At 40.2% G+C, this 12,818-nt stretch overlaps 1 protein-coding gene across 4 annotated transcripts in view; it reads right to left on the reverse strand.

Annotated features, from left to right (window-relative positions):
* Positions 1 to 12,818, reverse strand: part of RTN3 (reticulon 3) — a 62,639-nt gene that overhangs the window by 48,830 nt on the left and 991 nt on the right. The window lies entirely within an intron of this gene.

Consider the following 12,818-nt stretch of genomic DNA (forward strand, 5'->3'; position numbering starts at 1 on the left):
GGCCATCACTATATCTGTAAGTACTAATCTAAATACAACACAGGGAATATAGCCTATATTTTATAGTAACTATAAATGGAGTATAACCTGTAAAAATTGTGAATCACTGCACTGTGCATCTGTAATGTACATAATATTGAACATCAACTATACTTCAGTTAAAAAAAGCAAACTATTGGGCTTCCCTGGTGGCACAGTGGTTGGGGGTCCGCCTGCCGATGCAGGGGACGCGGGTTCGTGCCCCGGTCCGGAGGGATCCCACGTGCTGCGGAGAGGCTGGGCCCGTGAGCCGTGGCCGCTGAGCCTGTGCGTCCGGAGCCTGTGCTCCACGGCAGGAGAGGCCGCAGCAGTGAGAGGCCCGCGTGCCGCAAAAAACAAACAAAAACAAAAACAAAACAAAAAAGCAAACTATTTAGTCAACAGACATGGAGCATGTTAACACCAAGGCAGAATTTAGTGGACAAGAGGCAGTAATTCAGTAACTCAAAACCAGAATTTTAAAATTCACTACTTTTTAATTATCTTAAAATTAAGCATCACATTTACTCCTACAAATGAAAAACAATTCACCTTTCCTTGTTAAAGCAAGCATTTCTATCTATTTCTTTAATGTTTCCAGATGGGTTCATTTCTTTTCTTTTAAATTTATTTATTTATTTATGGCTGTGTTGGGTCTTCATTGCTGTGCACGGGCTTTCTCTAGTTGCAGCAAGAGGGAGCTACTCTTTGTTATGGTGCACTGGCTTCTCACTGCAGTGGCTTCTCCTGTTGAAGAGCACGGGCTCTAGGCGCTCGGGCTTCAGTAGTTGTGGCACATGGGCTCTAGGGCGCAGGCTCCGTAGTTGTGGCGCACGGGGCTTAGTTGCTCCGCGGCATGTGGGAATCTTCCCGGACCAGGGCTCAAACCCGTCTCCCCTGCATTGGCAGGTGGATTCTTAATCACTGAGCCACCAGGAAGGCCCCTAGATGGGTTCACTTCTGTATGCAATTATCTGCAACATTAAATCTCTGCCAACTGAACAAATCTGAAAATCCAAATGCTAAATAAGCCTGATGACAAAAAAGATCCTATGAACTTTTCATCTCCACCTGACACCCCTCCTAATGGAAAATTTCGACATACAAAGTTTTATGCAATAGCATCTATTTTGATACAGAACACAGATAACCAGTAGTAGTTTGCAACAATATTGCATGAGGTCTTCTAACTTACACAACCATGTTGTACTCATATGCCATATTTATGCTACAGGCAACTGAACCCAAAAAAGGCAACCTTAATGCTCAAATACTATTAATTAAATCAAACATTATCTTCAAGTAGCTAGGTCTAGGCACTGTATTAGCACAGAGATGATGGTTGTGCACAAGCAACTGAAAAAGACAAACCAGCAAAACCGTATGCATTGTGGGAACGCAGCAGAGGCAGAAGAGATGTTCGTCAGGTGAACAAGACAGGGGAAGGCATTCTGGGGAGAAGGAACAACTGATCAGATTCCAAATGGCTTTAAATGTCATGCAATGAAATTTGGATATTATGTATATAATGAGGCATCACTGGAGGTAAGGGATTCACAATGTCACATGTATTTTAAAGAGAACTCTGGCAGCAGGGTAGAGTATGGACTTAAATGAAAAGCTACTACATAATCTTGGCAAGACATGAGGGCTTAACTAAGGCAGTGAGGATGGGAAAAAGGGGATAGATATGACAGAACAGAATGGCCTGGACTTGGTCATTGGATGTTGGAGACTGGAGAAGCAAAAATCAAAGGACTGAAGGACTACATGAAATGCCACTTGGTTGGGGAATGAAACAGAGGAGAAGGAATTCTTTATATTAATTTCCACTAAAAAATAAGTTGTCTAAGGCATATCAAAGAGGAAACTGTTTTGCCAATATGAATAAGCTCAGGAGACTGTTAAGGGTTATAGATAAACATCTGGGAGTTAACATCTGGGTGAGAACTGACACCACTGGAGTGAATGAATTTGTCCAGGGAGAATCAGAGAGCTGTTAACAATGGAATCTTGAGATACACTACCAATATTTAAAGAGGAGCAAGAAAGAACTATCAGTGAAGGAGACAGAAAGGAGTCAATGTGGGAGAAAATGGTGTCACTTGGAGAAAGCTTTAGGGAACGATTAACAGAGCCAAAAGCCAATGCGTGGGGCTTCCCTGGTGGCACAGTGGTTAAGAATCCACCTCCCAATTCAGGGGACATGGGTTCAAGCCCTGGTCCGGGAAGACCCCACATGCAGCGGAGCAACTAAGCCCATGTGCCACAACACTGAGCCTGCGCTCTAGAGCCCGTGCTCTGCAACAAGAGAAGCCACAACAATGAGAAGCCCGCATACCGCAACAGAGTAGTCCCCGCTTGCTGCAACTAGAGAAAGCTCATGCACAGCAACGAAGACCCAACGCGGCCAAAAATAAAAACAAATAAATAAATGAATATATTAAAAAAAAAAAGCCGATGAGTGGTTAAGACTTTCAGATGGGTCACTGAAATTAAGTAATCAAGTAATTTAGCATTGATGACTCTATAGTTAGAGGGGTGGGGAGCGGGCCAGGCACTGAAGACTGAATGGAAGTTTAAAGTGTGTGAAGTATGATGATAAAGGGAAGGACTAAAAACTGGGCAGCAGCTAGAGGGAGAGGCAGAGTCAAGGGAAAGATTTTTAGGAATGGAAATGACAAGCGTATTTATATAGAGAAAGGAGCAAGTAGAAGGAAAAAGACTGAACATAAAAAGAAGCAATATTTGCAGGAACAAAGTCCAGGAAGTTGCTAGAAGGTAAGGGATAAAAAAGTACGAGTGGACCTGATGAAATCTAATTCCAATAAATAATCAGATTTATTTATAAATAAAATAATAAATCTGTGCATATATGTTTTATTTATTTATTTGGCTGTGTCGGGTCTTAGTTGCGGCATGCAGGCTCTTCCATTGTGGCGCATGGGTGTGGGCTTAGTCGCCCCGCGGCACGTGGGATCTTAGTTCCCCAACCAGGGTTCGAACCTGCATCCCCTGCATTGGAAGGCAGATTCTTAACCACTGGACCACAAGGGAAGTCCCATAAATCTGTGCAAATATGAAGTTATAAGATTGTTCATCACAAATATTAAGGAAATTTAATAAAAATCTATTAGGGACTGGTTAAATAGGTTTTGGTATATCCATACGATGGGATACTATTCATTAAAAACTGTATTGTAGGGCTTCCCTGGTGGCGCAGTGGTTGAGAGTCCGCCTGCCGATGCAGGGGACACGGGTTCATGCCCCGGTCTGGGAAGATCCCACATGCCGCGGAGCGGCTGGGCCCGTGAGCCATGGCCGCTGAGCCTGCGCGTCCGGAGCCTGTGCTCCGCAGCGGGAGGGGCCGCAGCAGTGAGAGGCCCGCGTACGGCAAAAAAAAAAGAAAAAAAGAAAAAAATTATTGTTACAAAATGAAAGGATATAGTACCCACGGATGTTTAATTTTCTTTACGTTTTTGTTTCCTAAATTTTCTATTATGAACACACATTTTTCTTATACTTCCTAACACACACCTATGCTCCCCACCCACATGGAATGGGGTAGTTACTTAAAGGGAGAAAAAGGACACCTAAAATGGGATCTCTAGCAAGTCTTTCAATAAAACCATTTAGTGAATAATCTTATTAGTCTTCACACCACTGGATTTTCAATATTGATAATACTTTAAGCTGCAACAAACTGTCAAAACTAAAACTAAAAAAAAAAAATCATACTCTCTTTGAAAACAGCTTCATTTCACTTACTGAGTCCCAGGTATCTGTGATAGACACTGAATTAAGTATTGATATACATTATAAATCAAATCCTTACAAAAACTGAAGCTTATAAGTGTCAGAATCAAGATTTAAACTTGAACTTTTCCTGAAAGCCTGTGCTTCTTCTCTCTCACTCTACCAGTCAGATCACCTGGGGAAAATATACTAAATAAATCTGACTGTTTGAATTTTCTAAACTGCAGTAAAAACAGCTTCAGTGAATTGTTTATTTTGGTGATATCTGTCCTTCAACACCAGCAGAATACAGACTATTTTTTAGAGAAGTAAGTTACTCTAGGAACAACTTTGTAGAATGACTTCTACAATTTAACGCCAAAGCTTTTTCCTTTGTGTTAGTTTCTATAGATTATTAAAGCATTTTCTAATACATAAGGAAAAATAAAGTATTTGAAATTTTATCTAAAACTAATATAATGAAAATGAGAAATTCATCAGTTCTTTTAAACATCTTTTCTCTCTAATATTAATATTCTCTCTAGGGACTTCCCTGGTGGTCCAGTGGCTAAGACTCCGCTCTCCCAATGCAGCAGGCCCGGGTTTGATCCCTGTTCAGGGAACTAGATCCCACATACCGCAACTAAGAGTTCGCGTGCCGCAACTAAGAGTTCGCGTGCCGCAACTAAGAGTTCGCGTGCTGCAACTAAAGATCCCACAGGCTGCAACTTAAAGATCCCATGTGCCGCCAACTAAGACCCGGTGCAGCCAAATAAATAAATAAGTAAAATTTTAAAATTCTCTCTAATATCAAAACAAATGATTTTTATCATTTAGTTTTCCTTTTTGCTTTATAGCTGGGCCACAAAAAAATGTCAATCTTTCCACTCTTTCTCATGACCACAATTCTTGATGTCAACTCATGATCTCAGTAAAAACTGCTAAACGGAGCCAATTACTGCCCTCTCCCCCATCAGAGCTCCAGGAATAGGCAGACTGATTTTTCTCCCAAAACTTAATGCCATTTTTTTCTTTTTCTTACCTTTTTGTGCTGGCTAGGACCTCCACTGCATTACTCGGACCTGCCTGCCTCTTCCAAAATAATTTCTATTTCATGATTAAGTCTTTCTCTCTCTCTCTTTTTGAAAAAAAATTATTTTAGAATAATTTTAGATTTACAGAAAAGGCAAAAAGATTGCAGAGTGTTGCTTTATATCCAGCACTGTTTCCGCCATTAACATGTTACATTAGTATTGTGGTACATTTGTCAGAGTTAATGAACTAATGTTGATACACTACTAATAAGTAAAGCCCACACTTCGTTGTGATTTCATTAATTTTTCCCTAATGCCCCCTTCATGTTCTAAGATCCCATCCAGGATACCACGTCATGTTTTGTCATCATGTCTCTGGAGCCTCCTGTGGGCTACGACAATTTCTCAGACTTTCCTTACTTTTGATGATCTGGACAATTTTGAGCAGTGCTGCTCAGATATTTTACAGAATGCCCCTCAATTTGGATTTGTCTGATGTTTTTCTCATGGTTAGACTGGAGTTATGAGTTTTAGGGAGGTAATCCTCCACTGAGATGAAGGGCCATCCTTGTCATACCATATCAACGGTTCATACTATCAATGTGACTTACCACTGATGATATTAACCTTGATCCCCTGGCTGAGGTAGAGTTTGCCAAGTTTCTCCATGGTAGTACTTCTCCCCACCCTTCTACACTGTGCCCTTTGGAAGCAAGTTACTAAGCACTTTCCAAACTTAAGGCATGGGGAGAATCTACATAAACTGGCAGGCTAATTTTTAATTTACTAGAGCTAATATAACTACGGCAAATAGACCAATTAGTAATGTTTTGGTCCTCTGGAACCAATAAACCTAGATAAGATCTAATATCTAGTTAAATAAATTCAATTTATTTGCTATTGGAAATAAATTCCAACCTGACTGGAAGCACCTTACGGCTAAGGGCCACCTTACATGTCCCTGTATCTTTCATAAGGCACAGAATATGATGGTCAGCATATAGTAGAAGGCACAGAATATGGAGGCCTGAACGTTATAGAGCCTTAATGAATGTTTGGTGAAAACTAAATAGTAAAAGTTTAAATTGTTATTTCAAAAACAGACTTTGAGTACCTACTGGATATTAGTCCTACTAACGTAGTAATGTAGTTCCCTCTGGTATAAGTCAAGATGCTCACTCTGTTACAACACTAAAAAGAGTTGGAAAGCTTTCTTTGTACGTTTGTGGAGTAAATGCATATGCAATCTAAGAGGAAAAATAAGCAGAACTCTTGTCGCACAAGAAACATTAGAAAGCCTGACAGAAAGAAACAAATTGGACTGTATAAACAGTAAATTGGTTACAAATATTTTAATAACCCAACTTCTAAAGCAGTGCTACATTTACTGTTGTTAGGAATATCTTACCCTTCTCCAAATAATGCTTGAAACGTATCAGATCAAAATCTCAGATTCTGTTAGGAGTAAGATGGAAATCAAACTTATTCTAACATATTTTAAAATTCTGACACATCAGACTAGCCTACCATTGAGTCCTTATTGGAAGTGAGTCTCTTTCTAATACACAAAATGTGGCATTCAAGTGGTTATAATTTTATGGATTAAAGCCATTAGTGGACTTAATACCTAAAGTCCAGAAGTAAGGACAGTAACGTACGATATATTTGGATATAGTTTTATCCGCTTACATGAAAATTCTCTCCTCAGCACCTAAATGAATATATCAATTTCCGTATGTGTAAGTTTTTGCAATGCTTATAATTTGACTTTTAAAAACTAAATTTTCTTTACCTGAGGTTTATGAGTAGATTTCATAGTAGTTCATGAATCTGTGAAAGTTCACGCAATACTTCATTTATATGCATATTTTTCTGGGAATAGGGTTTCTCCAACTATCTAGCCATTCCATAAATTTATTGAACATCTATTATGAACCCAGGATTAGTTTTAGTTGCTGGACAAAAACAATAAGGTCTCTGCTCTCTTTCAAAAACATCTGAGGGTCTGCTTTGTGCCAGGTTCTGTTCAGGCATTAGAGATAGAGCAGTGAATAAAGCAGCAAAAATCTCCACTCTGATGGAACTTATATTCTACCGTGGCAGACAGACAATATACAAAATAAATAAGTCAAATACTGTAAGATAGATTATGACAAGTGGTAAGAAAAATAAAGCAGGAAAGGCCTATAAGGTGTTTTTTCTCTTGTGCAAGTTAGATCAGGTGGCCAGGAAAAGACCTAAAGGAGGTGAGAGAGTGAAGAACTGCGAGAATGTATGAGGGAAGAGCATTCTAGATACAGTGAACAGCAAATAAGACTGCGGTAGAGAGCTACTCCTGGTGTGAAGAACAGCGAGATCAGTGTGGCTAAAGCTGGGTGAGCAAGGGGGAGGCTGGGACCAGATATTACAGGGCTTCATAAGCCTTCGAAGGACTTCAGCATTTAATCTGAGTGGGATCAGAAGCTACTGGAGCATTTGCCAATGAGTGAAATAATCTGACTTACATTTTTCGCAGGCTTACACCAGCTGCTGTGCAGAGAAAAGACTGAAGAGAGCCAAGGGAGAAAGTCTGGAGACCACTTAGGAGGCAACTGCAGTGATCCAGGAGAGCTATGATAACAGCCTGGACCAGGGTAGTAGCAATGGAACTTGAGAAAACTAGTAGTCACTGAATATATTCTGAAGGTAGAATCAACAGGATTTGCTAATTGTTATATGAAGGAAAGGGAGGAATCAAGGGCATTTAAAATGAGGAAGAGGGCTTCCCTGGTGGTGCAGTGGTTAAGAATCCGCCTGCCAATGCAGGGGACACGGGTTCGAGCCCTGGTCCGGGAAGATCCCACATGCCGCGGAGCAACTAAGTCCTTGCGCCACAACTACTGAGCCTGTGCTCTAAAGCCTGCGAGCCACAACTACTGAGCCCGTGTGCCACAACTACTGAAGCCCACGTGCCTAGTGCCTAGAGCTCCGCATGAGAGAACCCACTGCAATGCGGAGCCCGCACACCGCAACGAAGAGTAGCCCCTGCTCACCACAGCTAGAGAAAGCCCGCACACAGCAAAGATCCAACGCAGCCAAAAATAAATAAATAAATTTAGAAAAAATAAAATAAAATAAAATAAAATGAGGAAGAGAAGTAACCACTGGATTTAACAACGTGGAAAATAACTGGTGAACTTGACAAGAGATGTTTCTGTAGAACGGTGGAGCAAAAAGGCACCCGGCTTAGGAACCATGGGACCAGAAGTGACGGTTTCTAAGTTAACTGGACTCAGTAAACCAATAACTGAATTCAAGAGAGTGACTGAACCGTTTTTATCGCATGTTGTTTCAAATTTCAAAGAGAGGCAGTGTACATATTTGAAAGAACTGAGTTGGTCCTCTATCCCTGTTTTATCCTATCTTCAACTTCACGGACACAAACCTTTGGGCATATCACTTAATTTCTGATTCCTCATCTGTAAAGTGAGATTTATTTCACTACCCACCTCACAGATAAAAAATATAAGTCTTTCTCCTATTGAATACAGCCTCTTAGAGAGATGTTGTACGCACAGCACCTAACAAAGAGCTTTAATGTATGCTCAAACATTTGTTGAATTAAGTTAATGTATGGGCACAAATCAAACCATAAAGCAATACACAAAGATAAGATATAAAAAATCAAATATTTCCACCTTTATGTAAAAAGAAGACAATGCTCACTGCTGAAATGCCTTCAGGTTGCTCTGTATTAGTTTTGCTAAAAATGTTTTTCAGAATACCCTTCAATAGACCCTCAAGGGCAAACTGCCAGTGAGGAACAAGTCAAACAGCTCCTTCTGCCACCCCCCCAACCCGCCTCCCCACTAGGTTATGATGATGTGCTTACAGGCAAAACTCAACCAGTAGATTGGAAAAAACAGATACGTAGATTGGAAAAAACAGATACGAATATTTCTTTGAAATTTAAAGAGACCATCACAAGAGGAGGCTAATTGGTAGCAATTACCACCACCACCCCAAAACGTAAAACAGAAATGCAAATCCTATACAGTATTTAAAGGGATTCTCTCTGGGAATTCCCTGGCGGTCCAGTGGTTAGGACTCGGCGCTTTCACTGCCGTGGCCCGGGTTCAGTCCCTTGTCGGGGAACTAAGATCCCACAAGCCATGCAGTGCAGCCTCCCCCGACCCCGTCAAAAAAATAAATAAATAAATAAACAGATTCTCTCTGAAATTGCAGTATTACAGAGTAACATGTCATACTCTAATAACAGATGTTACTAGTCAGATATGCAGTAAAAGACTTCAATGATGTAATCGCAAGCAATACTGATTACAGCTAAACTTATGTAGCATACGTACTTTTTCAAAACACCTATAACATACCCGATGATCCAAATTATTTCTAGAATAGTTGTTATGAATAAACAGAATAAAAGCTGTCAGTCTCCTGCACAACTCCTGATACGAACATAACACTGACTTGGTAGTTTTTATTTTAAACGTTTTATTATGAAATTTATATATTTTTCACAAGACTGTACAGTTTAGGAGGCAGTTATAAATTCATCATTAACAATAAAGTTGAACACAAACTATAAGCTAGGTACACGCAACGAATATGCATAGCTAACCATTTATTTGGAGCTTTTGTTAATTCTGCTCAGAATTACAAAAGTGGTAAATTCTAGGTTTATGGCTAGTCTAAAGAGAAGCGCCCTTCTAAAGAACAAACAACCTCTTGGCTCACACAAAACTGGAAACCTTAACTTTCCCCTGGCCCTTCAAAGGCACAGCACCAATTCCTTCACTACCAAGCTTTGTTTACAAACGTTTGTAACCTGCACAGGATTAAACAGGTGCCTCCTATATCAGGACCAGTATATAATTTCCTCACCACAGAATACAATAAAAGCAATAGTATGAGTTTTATTTTGTTTTCAGACCATCACTAAAATAATAAAAATAAAAACACTGATGCTCTTACCAGCTACTACCTAAACAATTCCCAAGAGATTTCAATTTAAGGAAGGTGTGAGTGTTAAATATATGTAGACTGGTTTGTTTGATCATAGTCGTTAAACTATTTGTGAATTGACTCTAAAAGAAAACAGCATTAAAAGAAATCTTCTATTCCTGGGGAATAAAAACCACCTTAGTCAACAGGCATTTGTGAATCATATTGACATGACCATGCATTCTTGCTGTCTCCTGTACTGTTGCTTCCACTGATAGGAGTTTCACAATGTATCATGACTATACTTATGGTCAGAATGCTGCACAAAGTATTTAAGCATACTGATGCCAAGCGATCTATGAAACATCCTGGCTCCCCCTCAACTTCTTTAACAGATCAGGTGAGTGGAAGGAGTGGCAGCTCTTATTAATATGAGGGGTCAAAAGCTGAAACAACTGACTCGCTTTTAGAAAGCAGAAAAAGATAGAGCATCCTTTACTGGGAGGAAGATTAAATGATTTCTCACTTGTAATTCAACTGTTTTTTGTATCTATGTGTTTCAAACCTGTAAATAGATGTATCAAGTACTAGGTATCGTTATTCAATCAAAGTTAGGATCTAACGGCAGCAAAGCAAATTTGTCTAGGTCACGTTCCTGAGGCTTAGGATGTACACAAGGTCATACAATTAATGAGAGAGACAGGATTGAAATCTAGGTGTCTCTGGGGCTCAAGTCTGTGTGTTTATCACCATGTTATACTGTCACTGCTAATGGGACATGAATACAATACAGCTGTCAGCGTTGAACGGGTGGTCAGAGTTCTTTTTTACTTAAGAGTTAAGACTGAAAATACAAGTTACATAATCATATGATTGATTGACGTGTTAGAACAAAGCGTAAAAATGATGCCTTAAAAAGTACACAGAACAACTTAGTTTCATGAGTGAAAAAGAAGTATTTAAAGCATTAAAATACTTTTTAGTTGTCCAAGCTGTTTTTGCTTTAAGCTAACTTCCACAAACAGACACAAGAAATGTAGCTTTATTTTGGCACCATGATTTTCAGAGCAGTAATAAAGAACAGTCCCTAGCAAGTTATAGAATTTCAAAGGCTATAGACAACAAGCTATTAAAGCACTTTTAAACATCAGACAATAGACAGGTATCTATACTTGATGTCTAATAAGGCAACCCTCATCCTGAAAAGAGCACTCATTATTTCCGTATTTTCTACCTCAACCTCAAATTTCTGCCTTTGAAATCCTCACTTTCCTTCAAAGGCAGAAATCTGGGAAGCCAATCCTGGCCCCGACCTTCTCCAAGCGTACATCACTGCCAGCTGCACTAACACCCGATGCACTGGAAGAGAGAGTGCTATTGCTGATCACCTTTAGGTAGGAACTAAATTTCTAAAATTTGGACAGGTCAGTCAAGACACAATTGTCTCCTGCAGGCACCAAGTGACCACTTCCTCTTCTTTTTTTTATTTTTTGAAAGTCTCTAAAACCAAGAGGAGCTTGGTGAATGAAAGTGAAGCTAAAGGTTGACATCAACACTTACAGATTTTTAAAACAAGGTAAATTTTTTAAGAATCCTTTTTTTTTTTTTTTTTTTGCGGTACGCGGGCATCTCACTGTTGTGGCCTCTCCCGTTGCGGAGCACAGGCTCCGGACGCGCAGGCTCTGCGGCATATGGGATCTTCCCGGACCGGGGCACGAACCCGTGTCCCCTGCATCGGCAGGCGGACTCTCAATTATTGCGCCACCAGGGAAGCCCAAGAATCCATTTTAAATGAGTCAAATTTTGGAATAACAGACTTCATCTTATTTTCATGGTGCAAAAGCTTGAGACATTTCCTCAGAGATGGAGAAAGCATTCTGTAAGGAGGAAGAGCTTCTGCAATGAAATGATGACTATACACTGCAGTGTCTTAAGCTAAACTTTTCCAGTACTGACCTGACAAATGAGGATCTTGCACTGAACCCACTAAAACTGTATTAATGATTTTTACACAATATTAATACATATTTGCAATGGGTAAGACTTTAAGGTGGAGAGAGTATCTAATTTATTTTTCAACTGTATCAAAAATTTAAAACCAAGAGAAATCAAAAGGTATGCACAAAAGGGCCAAAAACCAAACAGTAACCAATGACAAGTGATTAGAGCCAAAACACCAAGTTGCTAAATATATAAGGAAGCTGCTGTTCATCTGGACCTTTGCCCAGAACACAAAAATTTGGAGGAGAAGCAGTGGTAGTTTAAAGGGGACAAGGGTTCTAAATTTGCTTGCTTCGTTCATTTATCTGGACATGTAATCTTGGCCTTGCAGAAGCTTCCTCTGATACTGTTTCTACTGAAATGGCCATAACCACACTGGAAAATCCAAATGAGTACCAAAGCTCTTACGTGGAAATCCACTGTTCGAAAAACACGTAGAGAATATATTTAGGGCTAAGATCAGTTTTGTTCTTTAGAACAATCAACCCAAGATTCTGGCAAAGGAGACGTTGAAGCATTTTAAAACGCCTCAAAATCCTTTAAGGTAACTAAATAGCAAAATTATCTGTACTCTGCCAAGCTTATGGCCCTTCTTTTGACAAAATGCTTTTTTTTTTCTTTTTCTTGGAAGACTGAGTTCCTTTAAGAATCACCACCTGCTCATGGTGCTTCCCCCCCCCCACCAAGAAGGCATCTGCACTGCAGATCTCTGCACGAGGGGAGCTTGCCAGCCAGCTCCCACCACCAGGCAGACGCGTTATACAATGGAAACTGAAAGCGGCCTGCAGCTTCCCTCCTAGTCTTTCACAGAGATGGGAGGAGAAGGGGGTTCAACCAGCCCCTGCTTTGTCTGACTTTTCTCCCCCTCCCCCCTGTCTGCGGGAAACACCCCCTTTTGTTATACTTCGATCAATAATAGCCGACAAAAAGCATGAAATTAAAATATGTTGATGGTTTGGCATGACTCTACCTATTATCCTCTAGAATATAAGCAGCTACCCTCGTGTCCCCACCCCCACGCCGCGCCAGTGAAGAGCAGGCTGTGTTGCAGATGCAGCCACGGATCCATCTTGGACCATCAGCAGCTCC

This window comes from Pseudorca crassidens, chromosome 9 (genome assembly GCF_039906515.1).
Source record: "Pseudorca crassidens isolate mPseCra1 chromosome 9, mPseCra1.hap1, whole genome shotgun sequence".
Lineage (NCBI taxonomy): Eukaryota > Metazoa > Chordata > Mammalia > Artiodactyla > Delphinidae > Pseudorca > Pseudorca crassidens.